Source organism: Typopeltis vanoorti, chromosome 15 (genome assembly GCF_054136105.1).
Source record: "Typopeltis vanoorti isolate ZY-2024b chromosome 15, IOZ_Tvanoo_1.0, whole genome shotgun sequence".
NCBI lineage: Eukaryota > Metazoa > Arthropoda > Arachnida > Uropygi > Thelyphonidae > Typopeltis > Typopeltis vanoorti.
The window spans coordinates 103837238-103858625 of NC_143563.1; the positions used below are offsets into that span (position 1 = coordinate 103837238).

The 21388-nt window shown below is 35.2% G+C and overlaps 1 protein-coding gene across 2 annotated transcripts in view; it reads right to left on the bottom strand.

Moving 5' to 3' along the window:
* The window catches only part of Cortactin (cortactin), a 280366-nt gene that overhangs the window by 192168 nt on the left and 66810 nt on the right, over positions 1–21388 (bottom strand). The window lies entirely within an intron of this gene.

The following is a 21388-nucleotide window of genomic DNA, read 5'->3' on the forward strand; positions in this document are numbered from 1 at the left end:
AAAGAGAACATAAAGTATCTGGCTAAATTCAAGTTGCTTTGTCTTAATAGTGCATACAGAGATACTCATTATATGATAAGGAATACCCAACAATTTTTTGTTTCATTCTCTCCGTCACAGAATGTAAACCTTGCAAAATGAAGTTTCCCTAGTTTGTTCTTTAACATTTAGATTTATACTTGTAAAACCTTTTGTAATTATTATACTTGTTGGCCTGGTATACTCTAACCAACAGGCTGCAGGTGTGAATCCTGATGTATATGTGGATGTTTGCTGAATACATTAGGGAGTGAAGGGATGAAAATCACTGCAAAGTATAAGACCACCACCTGGAAGCCTGAAGTAGCTTGTTTGAAGTGGAAAGAGTTATACTCTAGAATATACATACACTGATCGCTTAAAGGAAAAGGTCAAAACATTCAAAAGGTCAAAAAGGACAAAAGTTGAAACTTTTAACTCTTTCCACTTGAAATTACATGAAGTAGAAAAAGTTGTATGTTTAATCTCTACAGCAGTGTTTCTGGATTAGATTAAAAAATAAGTCTACCCATTGTACCAAAAAAAAAGGAAAAAAGATACTAACTTAAACTTATATAAAATTCAAACTGAAGAAATGAGTGAATTTATTTAAGCAGGAAAGTTGCAATTAACATATACAAGGGGGCACCCAAAAATAACCAGAAAATAATCATCCCCATGTGAGTCAATCCTCTTGTCTCGATGTTTTTTCCATTTTTCCAGTTGAACATTTCCAGAACTGTTTCCAAGCTGGAAACAGTTCTGGAAATGTTCAACTAAAACACTGTTAATGACTTTTCTTTCACTTCGTCCACATCAACAAATCACTTCCCTTTCATGGTTTTCTTTTTCTATGGGAATAAAAAAAAAAAAAAAAAAAAAAGCCACATGGAGAGAGATCGGGTGATTAGGGAGGGGTGGGGAATAACTGCCATGTTGTGTTTCATCAAGAACTGTTGGACAGACAAGGCCATTTCCATTGGCCTGATACTTGTTTCGTTTCTGGATTATAACCATAGCACCAAGACTCATTCCAGGTCACAACTTTTGAAAGAAAGTTCTGATCATTAAAAACTTGCTCCCTTAAACTGTGGCAAACATTCACAATTTTTTTCCCCTCATCTTCTGTGAACAATGAAGCACAAATTTAGTGAACACACGTTCATTTGCAAATCTTCTGTTAAAATTCACTGGCACGAATTCCATGACAAATTCATCTTTACAGAAACTTGCTCAATGGTCTTTTGACAATCTTCATTTATTGCCTGGCAAACCTTTTCAATGTTTTCATCATTTCTATTTGTCGAAGGATCATGATTAGTCTTTAAATGACATGTCCCCGTTTTTGAAACAGGAAAGCCACTTGTAGATCTGTGTTTTACCTAACGTGTCGTCCTTAAAGGCTTGCCAAAGCATAACAATAGTTTCAGCTGCAGTTTTACTAAAAAGCAAACAAAATTTCACACACACTCTGTTCCTTGTGGTCAGCCATCACAAAATCACCAAACTTGCTTGTAAGCAACCAGAACAATGAACCAGTTTACACAGGATGATATTCTTCATTAATAGTGGCACTATACCCAACAAATAAAGCCATTCAAGTCTTGTTTTTCAACATGGAACTATTTTTATACAGATATGAATTCATCATTTATATCTATTTGCAATTTTAACTAATTCCTTATGCAATTAATGCACAAGTTATCTAGACTGATACAGAAAACTGCACACTCATGATGTCTAGCAGCATCATCTGTAACTAGAAAATGAACGCGTGCCAAGTTCAGATTCAAGTTATGTTTGGGTATCCTCTCATACTAAAAAAAAGTAAAACATGTATTATAAACTGTGTGTTGCTATTTCTTGCTATTTATAAATAGCAAGAAATACTGCACCTTTGAAATAGCGTTATTCTAATTAGCAGTGCACGCTTTCTCTCTCATAACCTTTCTTGCTTATACTATTGTGTACTATGTTTATACATCTTTTGCACTACGAGTCTTATGCCTATGGATACTATAAAATTTATTTTATTGAGACTGCGCCACTAATATCTTTTAATTGGCATAAAATTCAGTAATACGGCCGGTTGATTTCTCTCTCTCTTTCTCTAACACAAATTCCTTCAGTAAAACTGTACACCAACAGTCATGGTCTATTAGCACTTAACTATATGCTTCGGCTATCTCACTTGGTTTCCCGCTCACAAGTCCGATAATTTTTTTTTTTTAGGAACAGTGCATTGTAAAATAAACAATCAGGCAGCACTCTATTGACATATAATTAAAACACATTTATTTACATTTTAAAATAAAGTACATTAAATAAGCGATAGGGAGGTTACTCTTCTCTACCTATCCTTTATGCTTTTGGTATAAAGAAACAAACTTTCCCTTTTCAATATTAAATGACTATACAATATATTTACTCTGTTACTTCTCTGCTTAAAAAAAATCAAATTGCTGAGACTAAATTACTCATAGAGAGATTAGTTAGCTATGGCAAGTTATCTTACAATTCATATTCCAGTTAACAACTCAGAGTACCCTAGAGATTAGCAAGTTATAGCAAGTTATCTTACAATTTATATTCCAGTTAACAACAAATCAGAGGACTCTCTTATAGATATTTCAAATTACTATTTCTTATCAGTCCATCTATGACATATCTTCTAGATTACAAAAGAATGTACATTAGAGATTGAAACACACTCATGGAGACTCTTTGACGACATCTTCCAAAGGTCCTGCATCAAAATCACTATGGTTGTTCTTTCATCTCAGGCCTTGCTTCAGGGGGCATTTTGTCAGAGTATTAGCGGTTCTTGGACTGCAATTTTCACGGTACTCAAAAGCTCAAGCAAGGTTTCAGCATACAGGCTTGAAGATCGTTCTGCGGTTTTTGGCTTCGGTCGACTTCCCAATTTGCTCATTTGGCATGGGTTCGCTATAAAGTCTGTTTCTCTGGGTGAGTATGCTCCTGGTTCTCCGCCGACTGCCTCTGGCTCTCTTAGGTAACAGCGCTTCACCTTCCCTTCTGTCAGCAACTGGACCTTGCCTCCTCTCGACTACCTCTGGTTCTCTGCTGAAAACTGCTAATGATGTTCGGCTCAATCTTCTTTTATTTTCACCTTCTCGAGACCTTGCACCAAGGGTTGTAAACCCCAAAGAAATCGGCAGTTCTCCTTGGTCCTTTTGTTAAGGCCGGCCTGTTCTTTCTTCTCCTCCGTGTGCTCTTTTTTCCTTGTCTTGACAGGCAGTGGAAACTTCTCTGAAACTCATGGACCTCTTTGATACTAGCTTTGAAGTTTTCACACAGAGCTTACAAACAACTTTCTTACACACTTAATCATAAACAACTTTCTTGTGCTCTTATACATAGCTATTATACAAAGTTCCAATGGCAAAGCATTGCCTTTGTTTTTGACATTCTAGAAACTTTAGTTAAAACTGTAAATACAATCAATTCCCATAGGGTTATTTACATTAAATATTTAGCAAAATTTACATAGAGACAAAAAAGGTTATTTTTGTAACAGTTCTCATGAGACTTGACCTCTGTAAAAATCGATGTAAAGCGCTTTGGTATTTTTAAGCTACATCGAGTTTTACAGTATAGGTTTACTCTCAAGAATAAATTATATACAAAAGAAATCATTTATTTATTTATCATATGGGCACAGAGTAGGTTTAATTGAAATTAAAAACAACAATCTCAGATAACAGAACAGAATATATAATATATATATATATATATGTTAAAGATACTAAGCTATTTTAAACCTGGTTTTACTCCATTTTCCAAGTAAGCAAACAGACAAACAAGTCAAGTTTGCGCCTGCACGTATTGGAAGTCTAGCAACCCTCAACGTAGTGCAAGTCAAGGCAACTTATGGTAAAAGTAGAATAAGCTCTGATCACTATTCTTAATATTTACCCTTAATGCATAGCCCATCTCCTTGAGGAGATGTATGATGCTATGTATTAAAGGCAAGGGGCCACTACCCAGACCGGTTTCGACCTTTATTGAGGTCTCATCAGTGGGAGAAAGGCTAAAGAAATCAGAAATTATAATACACATTCACTCGCTCACTCACACATGCACCATCTCCTGATGAGTTTACGTGTTTGGAACAAAATTCTGAAATAGTATGCAGACATTCATGTAAATTTCTTCTAGTTCCCCAGCACTAACATATACTGTACAAAGAAATGTATTGTTAAGACATTTGCTTCAGGATCTATCTGTAATGTCAGACTTCATCTTTTTGTTCATTTTTGAGAATCAGCATGCTTATTTTTTTTTTTTTTTAATTTTCTGAATTCAAAATTAGTTATTAGATCTTCTTTCTTCTCTTAAACTAAATATCCACTGTTGTTTGTAAATATTTCAAGGAATATTTCTTCATTTACTTTTAATATTTTTTTTTTTTTTTTACTTTATTGTACTCACTTTGATAAATCTCTACTTCGATGAGTTAGTTAGTTAAGAATTGAAGTCAAAGAAATGGGAAGAACTCCCTCCTAAACAGCCTATAAGGAATGCAAGGAAGTCACCAGGGCCTTCTGATGAAATCCTCAATAACCCAAAGTGCACCCCACACTAGTGGATATCCTAAATGGTAGATGAATGAATGAAGATGGATGAAAAATATGGGATGCAATTGATCAAATTGCTTCTGCATTGACTGAAACAAAATTATGATATTACAATATAATTCCATTAAATAAAACATTCCCAGTTTTTGTCAGGGAAACACAGTGAAAAGTTGGTTACAAGAAGAGCATCCATGGAATAAGCTCCACAGAACTAATCATAAGCACCATCAACATAAGAAGTATCAACGGAAAAGAAATGAAGCTACATAAGATTTAATTAAATATTCTGACAACATAAACAGTGTTACTGAGACTGATATGATTAAAACAGGCAAGATTCTTCTAATAATAACATGATTTATTCATGCTCTAAAACCAGAGAAAGGAGGATGCTGCTAGGTCATTCAACACTAAACAAACTTTTTAAATGAGAACGAAATCTACACCCCTCTGTCCAAAAAGAAACCGAACTTTTCAAAAATAGAAGAAACTAGTGGAGCCACCTGTTGTATCTTTTTTGATAATTCTCAAAGCAGCAATCTTCATTAGTGTTGTGTCAACTGTTTATGACATTCGTTTCATTAGAAGCTGACTTATAGTGTCGGAAAATGAGTTTCAAACAGAGAGCTGCAATTGACTTTTAATTTGTTAAACTTGGTAAAAGTTTTACCGAAACACATCAAATGCTTCAAAAAGCATATGGTGATGAATGCTTATCCCGTACTCAAGTTTACGAGCGGTTTAAGCAATTTCAAAGTGGTCGTGAGATGCTTGAGGATGACGAAAAGCCCGGCCATCCAAAAACTGGACTGAGTGAAGTTAACATTCAAAAAGTGTGTGATTTCATCAAAGAAAACCCGAAATCGTTCATGAGATTGATTGAAGATGAATTGGGGATTCCAAAATCAACTGTGCACAACATTTTGACCAAGAGTTTGGGCCTTCATAAATTGAATTCGCAATCTGTTCCCCACAAGCTGACCAACGACCAAAAAATGTATCGAATTGAACACTGCAAGGACCTCATTAAAACCGCTCATAAGGACTTAAACTTCCTTGAAATGATCGTTACTGGTGACAAAACATGGTGTTTTGAGTATGAGCCCAAAACAAAGCACCAGAGTGCTGAGTGGGGACCACCCGAAGAAGGGCATCCGAAAAGTCGCTTGGAGAAGTCAAAATTAAAGGCAATGCTGATTTGTTCTAAGATTCTAAGGGCATCATTCACAAAGAATTCGTTCCACCTGGCCAAATGGTCAATGGTGAGTTTTATCTCGAAGTTTTGAAGCGATTGATAGCGAGAACTCGTCGAGTACAGCATGAATATCGTGATGCAGGCAGCTGGTTACTTTTGCACAATAATGCATCATCTCATTGTTTGAACATTGTGAGACAGTTTTTGAGCAAAAAAAAAACCAGTTTGTGTGTTGGATCACTCGCCGTATTCACCTGATTTAGCACCCTGTGACTTCTTTCTCTTCCCCGACTTCATTTGCCAATGAAAGGAAAGCGATACGACACCACTGAAAATGTTCGAGCGGCTGTAACCATTACCCTCAACAGTATCCCAAAAACCAATATAAAAAACTCATTTAACGACCTAATTGACTGTGCCAAATGCTATATCGAAGCTGAGTGAGAGTATATTGATTGAAATAAATGATTTGAATAATTATAATTGGCCTGTGTTTTATTTTCTATCAAAAGTTCTATTTCATTTTGGACAGAGGGTGTAAGTAGTTGTGGGGATAATTTCAAAAAAAAAAAAAAAAAAGGAGCAGATTTATTTTTACTTATGACCATACAGAAAGTTTCAGGAGGGAAGGATATTTTTTTTTTTTTTTTTTTTTTTTTTTGTCATTACAATATCCAATCAGAATGATTGGATGTTGCAATAATCAGTTGACACATGGAAAAAATGAAAATCTGGTTCTTGTTGGAGACCTAAACAAGATGGCAAAAAGTCAATCTCAAAATACAGCCGGTTATATGACATGTTAGATTCCAGACCATTCACATGAGGAAATGTACAAACAATTACAAATAACTAATGAAGGAAAAAAAAGAAAAGACTATATGATTATAATGGGAGACTGGAATGGAATTGTGGGTGAAGAAGAGGATGAGAGTGTAGTTGGAAGATACAGACTAGGTAATAGAAATGAGAGAGGGGAAAGGTTATTAGTGGAATTCTGTAAAGAAAATAAGCTAATAATTACGAATACTTGGTTTAAAAAATCTAAGAGAAGACTATACACATGGAAAAAACCAGGAGTTATGCAAAGGTATCAAACTGATTAGATTATAGTAAAGCAAAGATACAAGAATAATGTAAAAAATGCGTGCATGTAACCTGGAGCTGATATTTACTCTGACCTCAACCTACTATTCATAGAAATAAATGTGAAACTAAAGAAAATAAAAGAAGTTATGAAAAAGAAAAAATGGAACTTAGAGAAATTAAAAAATACCAAGGAATTCGGAAATAGATTGGAGAAAGAATTAGAGGAAATAAGTTTGGTCAAAACTGATGATCCAGAAAAGAAATGAAATGGGAACAAATTAAAGAGAAAATAAAGAAGATTGCAGAAGAAATTGGATATGTAAGAGCTAAAAGAATAAAAAAACCTTGGATAACTAATGAGAAGATTTCTCTAATGGAAGAAAGAAGAAAATGGAAAAATAAAGACACCCCAGAAGGGGAAAAAAAAGAACCCTGAATGACCAATTGAGAAGGGAAGCAGAAAGAAGTAGATAAGATTGGCTTAAAAAACAATGTGCAGATATGGAAAATTATGAGAGAGTAGGAAGGTATGATCTTTTGTATGAAAAAGCATGAAGCATAAATCTCAAGAGAAATGGAATTCGAGCTAGAGGAATAGAAAATAAGAATGGAGAAATCATAAATGAAGAAGATAAAATCCTAATGAGATGGAAGAAATGCATTGAAGATCTATATGACAAGGAAAATAGACCAAATGAGTTGCCATTGGAAGATATAAAGAAGGTAAATGAAGATGACCTAGGCCTAGAGATTTTGAAGACAGAAATAGAAATAGCCATTAAAGAACTAAAATGTGGAAAGGCAGAAGGAATAGATGAAATACCTGCAGAATTCCTGAAACAACTTCAGAAGGAACTGAAGAAATAACTAAAATAATAAATTTAATTTATAACAAAGGGGAATTACCAAAACATTTTATGACCTTAACATTTATACCTATACCAAAGAAAAGTAATGCAGTGAACTACAAGGATTTTAGATCAATAAGCCTCATTTCCCATACGTCAAAAATACTTATGAAAATCTTAACACGAAGAATTGCAATTAAGGTGGAAGAATTTCATGGAGAAGATCAGTTTGGTTTTAGGAAGGGTAGGGGAACAAGAGATGCGATTGGATTGTTAAGAATAGTAAGTGAAAGAAGTCTGGAAGTGAATAAAGTAGTTAATATCTGTTATATAGATTTTGAAAAAGCCTTTGACTTTGTAAAATGGGATAAGATGGTGGAAGTAATGGTAAAGATTGGTATAGATTGGAAAGATGGAAGGCTAATTATTTCACTATATATGGGATAAACTACCATGGTGAGAGACATATATGGTACAACAGAACCAGGTATCATTGGACGAGGAGTAAGATAAGGCTGTTCTCTGTCACCAATTTTGTTTAACATGTATTCTGAAGCAATGTTAAAAGAAGTACTGGAGAATTCGGAAGAAGGAATAAAGATTGGAGGTAGACAGATATTTGCAATAAGATATGCAGATGACAAGGCATCAGGGGCAGCTCATGCACAGGCACTGCAGAACTGCAGCATCCCCAATTTTTCTCAATATATATAAATATATTTATTAATTTATTTATATTTGCTTGTAATATTTAATTTTATCATCAACAATCCTATACAATTCTCTTATTTTGCATAAAAAAATAATAAAAATCCATCTTGTAGCACTTAGGAGGGCAAAGGACACTAGCAGCACTGTGTGTGTACCGCAGTGTCATATTGCTACGCATGCAAGCATATGCATGTCATAGTGAGATGCAAGCTATTAGCGTAATGCGGCACTGTCTGTCACGGAGTTCTACTGTTGTTTATATGCAGTTTGCACCAGTAGTAGAGTGTTCATAGCACTTATCGTGTTAACTCCATCTCTTTAAATATTTGGACATTACAATTAAAAGATTTAATTGTAATGTCCAAAAATTGTAAATCCATTACTTAAATTACAATGAAAGGAATGGATTTTATTTTTAAGTAATTCTGAATTATACTAAACTGTATAATTTTATCGATAATAAACAATATTTTTTCATGTTTAATTTTTCTTTTAATATTTGCCGTAATTTTGATATTTTATCCAAACACGTATACACTGTACTTACAGTGTGTATGTATATTTCAAAAGTTGCAGCACCCCCACAATTTCAAGCCACGAGCTGCCACTGCAATGCAAGGCATTATTATCAAATAATGGCTTGCATTGCAGGACTACAACATCTGTTGAACAGATTACTGGAATCCTGTATCAATTATGGAATGAAAATTAACATAAGAAAAACAAAGGTAATGAAAATAGCAAGGAAAGAGGCAAATATGAATATCAGAATAAATGAGGAAAAATTGAATCAAGTAAAGACATTTAAATATCTAGGAAATGTGATTAACAGTGATGGAAGATGTAAAACTGATTAAAAGCAAGAATAGCAATGGGAAAATATGATGCCTTTAATAGAAAATGGAATTTATTCAGAAGTAAAATGAATAGAAACCTAAAGAAAAGACTAATAAAATATTATGTGTGGAGTGGTGTCCTCTATGCAGCTGAAACTTGGACATTGAAGAAAGAAGAAATTAAGATTTTGGAAAGCTTTGAGATGTGGATTTGGAGAAGGATGGAAAAAATCAAATGGACAGATAAAATAACTAATGAAAAGGTCTTCAAAAAAGAGTAGAAGAAGAAAGAAGTCTGTTAAGGATGATAAAAAGAAGAAAGAGAAACTGGATCGGACATATTCTGAGAGGGAATGGAATCATCAAGAGATGCCAGCAAAGTAAAAATAGACGGAAAAAGACCCAGAATAAGAGTAAGGGAAACAATGCTAGATGACATGCTGAATGGAGACAGATACACAACCTTGATTGAAAGAGAAAGCTCAGAACAGAAGAGAGTGGAAGGAATGTTTTTGCTACTAAGAGAAAAACCTGCTCAATTGCAGAATACTCAAGAAGAAGAAGATTCCAGACCCCCCCCTTTTTTTTTACTGATAGATGCATGTAATAGTTTAACAAAATTTTTAAAAGGCCATATATGTGCATAATTGACATAAATAAAGTATTTATCTATGTCAGTTATATAAATGAACAATTTAGAATAATTTTCACAGACAAAAAATTTTTCCATTTCAGTAATAAGATTGTCACATTTACAGACAACTTAATATTAAATGGTAAGACTTTTCACTTCACTAAATCTATGCTTTTAAACAGTTGTAACAACAGCAGTGAGAGGTATGTTTAGCCTGTGGTCTAACTCAGTGTTTGATACACCATCATCACTAAGTAAAACGCTTTTAATCTTAGCTGATAATGGCTGATTTTTATCTCTTATTGAGAAAGAAGACAGAATTGTGTCTTAGCAGCTTTTAAGGTTCACAAATGTACTCTCCTCAAGAGATCAGTGTTTAAAACACTGGTTAGAGATCTTGAAACTTGGAGTGTTTGAGTGGTTTGTCAATTTGAAAGAACTTGAAATAGACATTTCATTAATCAACTCTGTTCTATACTGGGTCAAGGAATTTTAGAGAGCTTTTAGCATCACCACCAAATGTTAACAGAGTATATAATGGTTATAAATACAGGGTTTTGTATAAGGCATTATAATCATTTATAAATGGACAATGTAGTGAATAGTTTTGCATGCTAATGTCTAGTGGCTAATTCATGGTGATAGATAAAGGATGAAAAAATTAAAACAAAACTCAAACTGTTAGAACAGAAATAATCAAAATAAGGCAACAGTGATGTGCGGCATATCATCTGTCTCTTTGGATAGTTTGAAGGGAAGTATTGAAGAAGTTGATGTCTAGCACGTTGAGAGATCTATATAAGAGATTTTTAAATATTTAAGATGGAACAACTTTTTGGATTGTCCAAAAAGATGGAACAATTTCCCCCCCCCCCCTTTCTGCAGATCTTTTCATGGAGAACTTTGAAAAACACTTCCTTGCTCAAATTATCCCCATTTGGTGGAGATATGTTGATGAGACCTTTATAGTTTGAAAATATGATATATCTAATTTGAACAACTTTCTTCATTCTGCCAACTAATTTCAGTCAATTCAATTCACAATAGAATTAGAGAGTGCAGGTAAACTATCTTTTCTTATAAGCCCAACCATAACATAATGAGAGGAATCTTTATGTGGACTTTTTCAGTTGAAGGTGAGTTAGCCAATCTCATACAGAGGTAGAAGGGTTTTTTTCTCCTGGAAACTTGAGTTTTTCATTCTGCATACAGACAAATTGGCCTTGAGAACACATGCAATTTACACACAAAAAAAAAAAAAATACTAGTGGTGGACAGTAGATGCCATTGGTGTAGATGATGATGGTGGTAGTGGGGGTTTGGTATGGCTGGTAATCGTGGTGGAGACAGAGTTGTAAAAGTAGGTGCCCTACCTCAACGAGTTGTGGGCTCCTTGGATGTGTCACGTAGTAATAATAATAATAATATATCATTCTTTACCATCCCTCACAAAAATTAGCCATATAATTTACACCACCAAAAAAATGAGCAATTTTTATTTTAGAAGATAAAAACAAGCTAATAGAAGAACTTTGGTCTCTTCTCCAACAGTTCATTCTTAATAGATATTTCATTTCAGGAAAACCACATCCAAAAGATACAATTCTTTCATATTTCAACTGACCCAAAATCCTTGCATTCAGTACAGAGAATGCATTTTCATCCCATGTAAAGGAAATCTTTCCATCAGGATCACAGTCCTACTCGAGACTCATAACATCCAAGTAGCTGACAAGTCTATCCAGACTGTCTGAAGTTGCTTTAGATCTCTGAAAGACAATAACTCGTTCTACAAATATCCCAGCATTGACAGAATTTGAAGTTCTTCTGGTCCACACTATAGCTCATACAAGAAGTCTGAAACAAGAAAAAAAAAAGAAACATCTCAGAAATGTAGAAAACAGAAAGAGAGGAAAAAATCTGCACTTACACATAAATCAACAACAAATCACATCATCAACTGGAGCAGAGCCACCATAACGTAACCTGAGGACAACTTCCTTTTATATCATTATTATCATCATCAAATTCCTGATATATATCCTCAGGGGATGTCCAGGATATCATGATAGTACAACATGAAAAAGCTACATCATTATTAACTTTCTATCAACAATTTTCCTCCAAATTAATCTGTTTTCTGCAAAATACTATTATATCTTATATTTTATCTTCCAAAGCACCTTTACTGTATCGATCTACTTAGACCTTGATCTTTTTCTGGGTCTTTTTCCTGCCATCCTGGCAAAGAACACTTGCTTTACTAACCTTTCCTCACCTATTCTGTTTAAGTGAGTAATACCTCCTGAGATCAACTCTACTCAACATTTCCTGAATGCCAAAACAGGCCCCTCCCAATTTCCTCATTTTTGATATGATAGTGCCATTGATGCCATATGTTCATTCCTGTAATCTTTCTCAAAACTCTCACATTTGTAGTTTCCAGTCTTTGATCAAGTGATGTATTTCTAACCCAGCTCTCAGACCTACAAGTTAAAATTGATTTCAACACTGTCTCGTATACAGCTAGTTTAGTGTTCTGACTAATTTCTCGCCAATTCCATATAAATTGATTCAACTGACTTCCTACCATACCAGTTTGGCTAATTCTGTTGTCAATTTCCATATTTAATTTGCCATCTCCACTAAAAATTGTGCCTAAATATCTAAAATATTTTACCTGTTCTATAGGTTCTCCATTCAGGATGCAGTTCATGTTTTCAATGTTTCCACCTATTTTCAATGTCTTCGTCATTTTGTTGCTGATTTTCATAACAAATTTATTGCATTAGTCAGGGAATTCTGCACACTTGCACTAGGTTTATTCAGGAGTACAACATCATCTGTATAAAGTAAAAAGCTGATATATTAACACATCATATTTTGATAATAGCTTTAATACCACTTTCCTTCATAATGTAATTCACATAGAGGAAGAATAACAGCAGAGATAATGTGCATCCTTGTCTCACACCAGATTTAACAAACTGTCTTCCTGTACCTCCCTTCAATTCTAATTGCTGACTCACAACTCAAAAATAGACTATGTATTGCCCAATATATAGTCAATAGTATGAGTGTTTAGTTATTTACGCTACATAACTGCAGTATTTTGAACAGCTTTTCTCTTAGCACCTCGTCATATCCCTTTTCAAGATATAAAAAACTTAAATACAGATCATTGTTATATTCTCATGATATCTCAACTGTTTTTGTAAAAGTGAAAATCTGATCATGATAGCATCTATCTTGCCTGCATCCAGCTTGTTCTTCACCATACTTCATTTCACAATTCTTTTTAACTTTTTCTCAAGTATAATTGCATAAATCTCACCAATAATACTCAGCAGGAAAATTCTTCTGTAAGTTTCATATTTAGTTTTATTTCTATTTTTATAGATGAGTTCTATGACAGTTTTACTCCGATCATTTGAAATTGGACCTTCTGACAAAGCCATCTGAATTATATAGTACAGCCACTGTAAAACTTTTATACCTCCATATTTGAGCATTTATGGTTATCTACTCCAGCTGTCTTTCCACATTTCAGATTCTTGATGGAATTTTCTATTGCAAGTATTGATATATATACTCCTGTTTGCATTCCTCTTGAAAATATTCTGCTGTTGTTCTGTCATTGACTGTTTTGTTTAACAGTCTTTCAAAGTAATTATTGTACTACAGACATCTAGGATATCTTTGTCTTCAGTTTTCATGTCACCTCTATCATCTTTGGTTCCTTTTGCCTCTATTTCCTCCAGAATATTTTAGCACCTTTCTGATATTCATTTCCTATTTTCTTACCAAAGTCTTCCGATGACTTTTCTAGTTTTACATAGTGCTTCTTCCATTTTTCTCTGTATTCTCTCAGAGCACAAGTTGGCTTACTTACCTGGAATTTCATTATGTTTGATTCTTTTTCTTGACTGTCTCTTATATTCCTAAGTCCACACAGAATTCTGATTTTTCTATCCTTGAGACAACCTTGTGCCTCTCTGGGTGAATCTATCAATGTTTTCTTCAGGGTTTGTTACTGCATCTCCAAGGTTTGGTTCTCATTTGTCAAATCTTTCATTTCTTGCTGAATAATGTTGCTTATTTGAGTCTACATTTCACTTCTGAAAACAACCCAACTTTGATTCATTTTAAAAACTTTCTTACACAATCTTTTTTTTTTTTTTCAAAAAAAATATAATATTGACCTCCTTAGTGCAATTAGAAGAACAGTGGAAAGTTGCACCCTTTGATTGGAAAAGACCTGGGTTCAATTCTTGACATGACAAGGGAAATCCTTATATGGGCTTTTTCAATTGAAGGTGAGTTAGCTGATCTCATATGCAGGTAGCACCTTCGGGTTATTCATCTGGCATAAAGACAAATCAGCCTTCAGAACACATGTAATTTACAGACAAAAATACTATAAACAACAAATTACATGACAACCACAGTAACTAAATGGGAATCTCCCAAACTTTTGAGAGAGAGAGAGAGAGAGAGAGACAACTGTTCCAATTGAGATTTGGCCAATGTAAAAAGGCTTCACAACTTTCTTTGAAAAGCCATTCATATTTAAAACTGCTTCTATGGAGAAGAAGTTCATCCCACCGGATATTGTGTTTAGTGTCAATATTATGTTGTGCCAGACCAGACATTTTAGGTTTCATATACTCAATATAATATTGATGTTCATTAATTCTTTTTTCCACAGAACAGCCTGTCTGCCCAAAGAATGTCAGATTACATTCACAAGGTATCTGGAAAATGCCAGCTAATGATAGAGGTGACAGTTTGTCTTTTGTAGATGGCAACAGATGAGAAATTTTGTTGATAGGAAAATATGGGAGAATAAGGTAATACTTCTTTGAAATTCTACCAATCGGTTCAGAGATACCAGAAATATAAGGGATTGGAATCCTGCAGTATGTTGAAAAATCCTGAGGTGTTGGAACATAGGAGTGATCATCTGCTGTATTTGATTAGAGTTGTAACCATTAAATTCCATTAAAGTTTTGATAGTGAGAAGTTCTTGTTGTAAGCTTGAGGGAGAGGAGCACACATTATGTGCTCTATTAATTAAAGACTTAATAACACCAATTTTTTGAGAATTGTGATGAGCAAACTTTTGATGTATCTGCCAGTAATTCAATAAACTGGTTGATAAATTACCAGAGGCTGTGCATGTAAGAAGGATGTCCAAGAATAGTAAACTATCAGCCTTTTCTTTTATCATTTGTGAATTAAATGCATGGATGAAGGCCAATGATCCACTGTATTAAAGTGGTAAGTTCATTTTCATCTGTTGCCATCTACAAAAGACAAACTGTCACCTCCATTTTTAGCTACTGTTTACCAGACAGCTTATGAATGTAATCTGACATACTTTGGGAAGAAGGCTGTTCTGTGGAAAAAAGAATTAATGAACATCAATATTATACTGAATACATGAAACCTCAAAAGTCTGGTCTGGCACAACATAATATTGACACTAAACAAAGTATCCGGTGGGATGAAGCTCGTCTTCTCCATAGAAGTAGTTTTATATATGAATGCCTTTTCAAAGAAAGTTGTGAAGCCCTTTTACATCAGCCAAATCTGAATTGGAATGATTGTCTCTCTCCCCCCCCCCCCCAAAGGTTTGAGAGATTCTCATTTTATGTAACCATCGAAAATAGTTTTAATAATATTATTTATCAGTATTAATTTCTAGCATGCAGCAACAGTTTTTAATTGGTAAACCACCAACTATTGTATGTACCTTGTATTCCTGTTTCTTTGATTTGCTTGTTTCTATGCACTGATGATGTACTGTTATTTTCCATATGAAATATCTATACTTTCATTTCATTAAAGTTAATTAGTGTGGTTATTGTGTAATTTGTTGTTTATAGTCATGTCACAGGTACTTTTAAAGATTAGACAAAAATACTGTTGTTGGTGATGATGGGCAGTAGATGGCATTGATAGTAGTGGTGTCGTAGTAGGAGAATTAAGTAGTAGTGGAGAGGAAAGGATGAGATGTATTTAGCCAAGTAGAGTGCCTTCCTGCAATGAGTCCTTGGACACCCTGGAGGTGTCACGTAATAATAGTAATAGTAATAAAAACAGTAATATTCAGTTATCCTGCTCAAAACTATATAGTAATCACTCCTAATTTCAAATGCTCTGTATACCCCTGTGTCCTGAACCAGCATGATGATACTACTGCTATCAACAATAACATAATCAATGAGACTTTCCATGTGAATTTGTGCATATTCTTATGTTGGAACATGGTATTAGTAATAACTAGTTCAGTCTATGTCCTGAGCAGAAATCTAGCAGATACTTACCTTTTCATTTCCTACTCTACCATTCAGATCACCAACAAAGACCAACTTTTCCTTTTTTCATCGTGAGCTACCTTCTCTAATGCCCTGAAAAATTCCTCACCTTCTTCCTTAGTAGAACCTACTGTGGGACCAAACACAAACTCTCCTTTATTCATCAGACCTTCTTGTCCAATGGTTATGATGCCAAAAAGATCAACAAATTAACTGTTCCTTCCATCTCCTTACCTCACTCTCAACATGCTGACTACAGTAATGCCATCATTGTTCCTTATATCTGAGGTACCTCACAGTACAATCTTTGCACTGCATTCAAAACCTCATCTGAAGCTGGTTGTCCTCATCCACTCTCCCACGAATTCTCTACCTCCTCTCTCTCTCTCTGTTCCAGGTTTTTATAAGGTTCCCTGTTCCTGCAACTTAACATATTATGGTCAAACTGGGAGACAAACAAATAAAGCAAGAATATAATTTCTTAGCATCTTTAACTTATAGTATACCCAAGTGAGAAAAAAAAAAATTTCAACAGTTGGACACTACTGATTTGGAGTCTCCTGCTCTGTAATTCCATATATTTCTTTTGTTCAATGAAGCTTGCACATGCCTAACCACTTCTCATATCAAACCACATAATCGCTCTCCCCAATTAACAGCATCATGGTACCATCCTCCGTTACCAGTGTATGAGATGATGTTCTTAAACCCAACACACATGTCCCACATGATACTTAACCAAATGCTGCATAAAATAGTTATTTCTGAATACATCAAGGAATTCAATCCGCTTATTCAAACACATTTTCTACTCCCAGTCAATTCTTCCACAGTTATGGTTAACCATTATTTCTTATTTCCTGGCTGTAACAACACACACTAAATATCTAAAATTCCTGCTCGCTTCATACCAAATAGCTTTAAAATCATTTCAGTAGTAGATATTATCAGTAGTACCTACTGTTTCTGTATTTTTAACATCATCCACTATTAACCATATCTCACTGACACCAATGATTTTCAGATTGATTAATTTTACGAAGTTCACAAACTCTGCATTCTTATTCCTAATAATATTCCTTGCACTTGTGTATAAGCATAGAAGCTTGCACTGGTTCTGTTTCCTTCCCAATTCCATGCCCCATAAATAATCAGCTTTTGTTGTTCCCACTGAGGCCATCACTATATCCTTATCTTGCATTATCACACATCATTCATCTCCCAATGATCCTAGAAGTACACTCACAGTTCCTGTTATCTAATTTTCATTTCCTGGCCACACACTCTTCTCATCTCATTAATAATCTATGCAGCTTTACACTGTCCCATCACACATTCAAATGCAGATCTGCAGCAAACAGCTCTCTTCTATCTTCAAATTTATCCCATATATATCCACATACTCAATTAGATCGATCTGGCAACCAGACTATCTTCTCGATTTCCTGGTTACTGCACACACACACACATGAACACAAACACACAAATTTGCTCTCTTAAGAGCAAGGTGACTAGAAATATTGGACCGTATTTGCCAAATTAATGCTGAGGGAATATGTAGAGCAAAATGTGAATACCTCTCAAAGATTTTACAGGACAATGTCTGTTCTTTTGTCCAAGAGATTCACTGTAAGGATGTCCGCACGGTTAGCCTAGTGGCTATGTGCTTCGCAACCATAGGGGAAGAAGTGTCCTAGGTTTGATTCCCGTTGACGACGTGAGGAGCTTAAGGATCTTCCTCAGCCATAGCCAAGTTAGCCGGTCTTGGGTGTGGACAGCAAGATTTTTTCCACCAGTTTATCTGGGAGTTTTCATCCCGCAAGCAGGCAAACCGGCCCCGTGAACACACACGGAGCTACAGTCATAAATACTTAACCCCCCATGAGGGGCTCAACTCGCCCCAGTAGGGACGAGGGAGAAATAGGGAGGAAACTCCATACGAATAGATAAACTGTAAGGATGAGTATCAAATCCACCCACAGGGTACAAATTCCTGGATACAGTATCATTGGAGCCACTTACCATTATGCACATGGGCTTGCCACGTATGTACGCAATATCCTAGAAGATTTCCATCTCATTAAAACCATTGCTGATAGCATCCATCTGATAACAACTAAGATAGGGAGCATCACTAACATGTATAAACCCCCAGCACTCATGTGGCCTCTGCAAGTCCTACCAGTGCATAACCATTTTGCGATGCATATAGGTGACTTCAATAGCCACCACATACAATGGAAATACGTTTCCAAAAATGAATGCAGAGAAACTTTGACTGAATGGACAAAAATTCATAATATGCACTGATGCAAAAGATAGATATCCCTTCAGGTTAGCAGCTTGGAACAGGGAGTACAACTCCAACCTCTGCTTTGTCACTCAAGGCAACAACGGACAACCATTACCTACATCGAGAAGCATTCTCTCCAACTTTCCACAAAGAAAATAATAACTATTTATTAACTTATTGCTGATATTTCACTGGTATTATATCTGGCATCTTCAGAGAACAAAAACAGTTTTTTGTACGCAAAACAACAACAACAACCTGATATAACAATGGGACTAGTTTAAACAACTGCAAGACAATTGTTTTAATTAGCTGAGAGAAAGCATGTATTAATTAGGTCTTAAAATGACTGCCTCCCAAATTTTTGGTAAATTTATATGCCCATACTTGTTGAGTATGTTTTGAGGTTTCTGTTGATTCCAAAAACAATCTCTCTGACTTACGACTTCTGTGTAGCACTTTTGTGTTTTTCCACTTGATCCTCTGTGCAGGGGTATCTAAGGAATGGTCTGCTAGACCTGGCTTGCCATAATGACAGTGTTGGATGTATTTTTTATGTTCACTGAGGCAGATGTCCACAGTTCTTCCTGTATGTCTACAGTAAGCTCGATCACACAAACAGGGCACTTCATAGACTCCTGGTTGTGAAAAAGAAGAGATTGTGTCCTTGGGTGAATCGATGAGAGTTGCCATTTTGACATAGGTTTAAATATGGTGCATAGCTGATGTTTATTAAGCACTCTAGATATATTTTCAGATCTGCCTTGAATGTATTGGATGGTAACAGTTTTGCTGTAGTCTTCTGTGGTAGAAAGTGGCTGGGGGGGGGAATTTCTGGGGGAGCATTTAGTATTTTTTCTATCCTATGGGGGGTTATAGCCATTGACTAATAAGGTATGACATGAGTGTGTTCAGCAGTCAGAGCAATGTCATTGGAACAAATCACTCTAGCTCTGTGGATTACTGTTTTTAGGATACCATACTGTTGAGATGAATGACAGTGTGACTGTTTGTGCAAATATCTCCCTGTTATGTGTGGTTTTTCTATAAGCTGAAAATGATAAAGAACCATCTGGAAGACATGTGATTAGTGTATCCAGAAAGGGCAGATAGTCATTAGCTTCCAGTTTCATTGTAAAGTGGGTGTTGGCTATTTAAATGCACTAAGAATATATCCAATGTGTTTGGACCATGTGGCCAAATAGAAAACACATCATCAACATAGCAAAGCCATAGCACTGGTTTGAGAGTGGCTATATTGATAGCTAGCTTTTCCAAATATTCTATGTAGAAATTGGCTAAGGTGGAAGAAAGGGTGGAGCCCATTGCTGTCCCATCTAATTGTCTGTATATTTTCCTTTTCCATGTAAAATAACCTGCATGTACTGTGAATTTAAATAGTTCAAATATATCAGGGGGAAAGTGTGACTTTAGTAAATCAGGAGTTTCAATTAATAGTACAAATGTGAATAGTAAAGTGATATCAAAGTTCACCATTATGTCTGAACTTTTTAAGGTACAGTTTGCTAAACTACTTTTTAGGTGGACAGAATTTTCAACAAAGGAGGGAGAATTGATTGTGAGAGTGGCTAGTAGTTTAGCTAAATGTTTACCAAGTTTGTATGTGGAACAGTTTATACTATTTATACTATCCACAATAGGGCATTTTTTTTGTCATGTTGTACCATCATTTTGTATTTTGGCAGTGGCAAGCCTTGAAAAAAAACACTGATTGATTCAGCCAGTGAGGCATGTGGTGAGGTTGTCTGCAAGGATAGAAAAATCAGAACTCCATGGTGGACTCAGGAAGTTAAAGAGGCAGTGAAGGAAAAGAAGAAAGCATATCAAAAGTTCCTGGCAAATAAGTCAGCCTGTGCTCTTAGAGAATACAGAGACAAATGTAACAAAGCTAAACACTGTGTAAAACTAGCTAAACAAAAGTCATGGGAGGACTTTGGCAAGAACATAGAAAATAAATATCAAGAGTAAGATATTCTGGAGGTTGTTGAAAAAGCTTAGAAATGGAGGAAAGAGTGTTGTAAAAGGAGTTAGAGATGATAAAGGTGACATGAAAACAGGAGAAAAAGATATCCTTGAAGTATGGAGTAATTACTTCGAAAAATTGCTAAATGAAACTAGCAGTGATAGCACAGTGGTAAAAAACATTCAACAGGCATACAGTCAGGAATACATATCTATACTTGAAGTAGAAAAAGCCATCAAAGGCCTGAAATATGGAAACATTTCAGGAGTAGATGATATTCGACCAGAAATGCTGAATTATGGTGGTATAAAAGTCTTACAGTGACTGCACTGCATAGTTCAGAAAGCCTGGACAGAGGGATGAATTCCTGATGATTGGTGTAGAGCTCTCATAGTACCCATATATAAAAAGGAAAATAAAACTGAATGTGAGAATTACAGATGCATTTCATTACTGAGTGTCCTGATAAGATATATACAAGTATACTTGAGAAACGGTTGAGAAGAATTGTGGAAGAAAAGCTTGGTGAAGAACATGCTGGATTCAGGCCAAATAGTTGAGAAAGCATGGGAATATAACAAAGATCTATACTTAAGTTTTGTGGATTTGGAAAAGGCATATGACAAGGTGCCAAGAGAGAAGCTATTCAATACGCTACAGTTATATGGTGTCAATGGGGCATTATATCAAGCAGATATAATGACCGCAGATATGAGAGTCCTGAGAAAGATTAGTGGCATGAACAGATGGCATCAATGGCAATATCATATTAAAAACGAGGATATTAGGAAAGAACTTGACCTTGTCGGCATCCAGGAATACATTAGCAGAGCTAATCTCAGGTGGTATGGTCACTTAAATA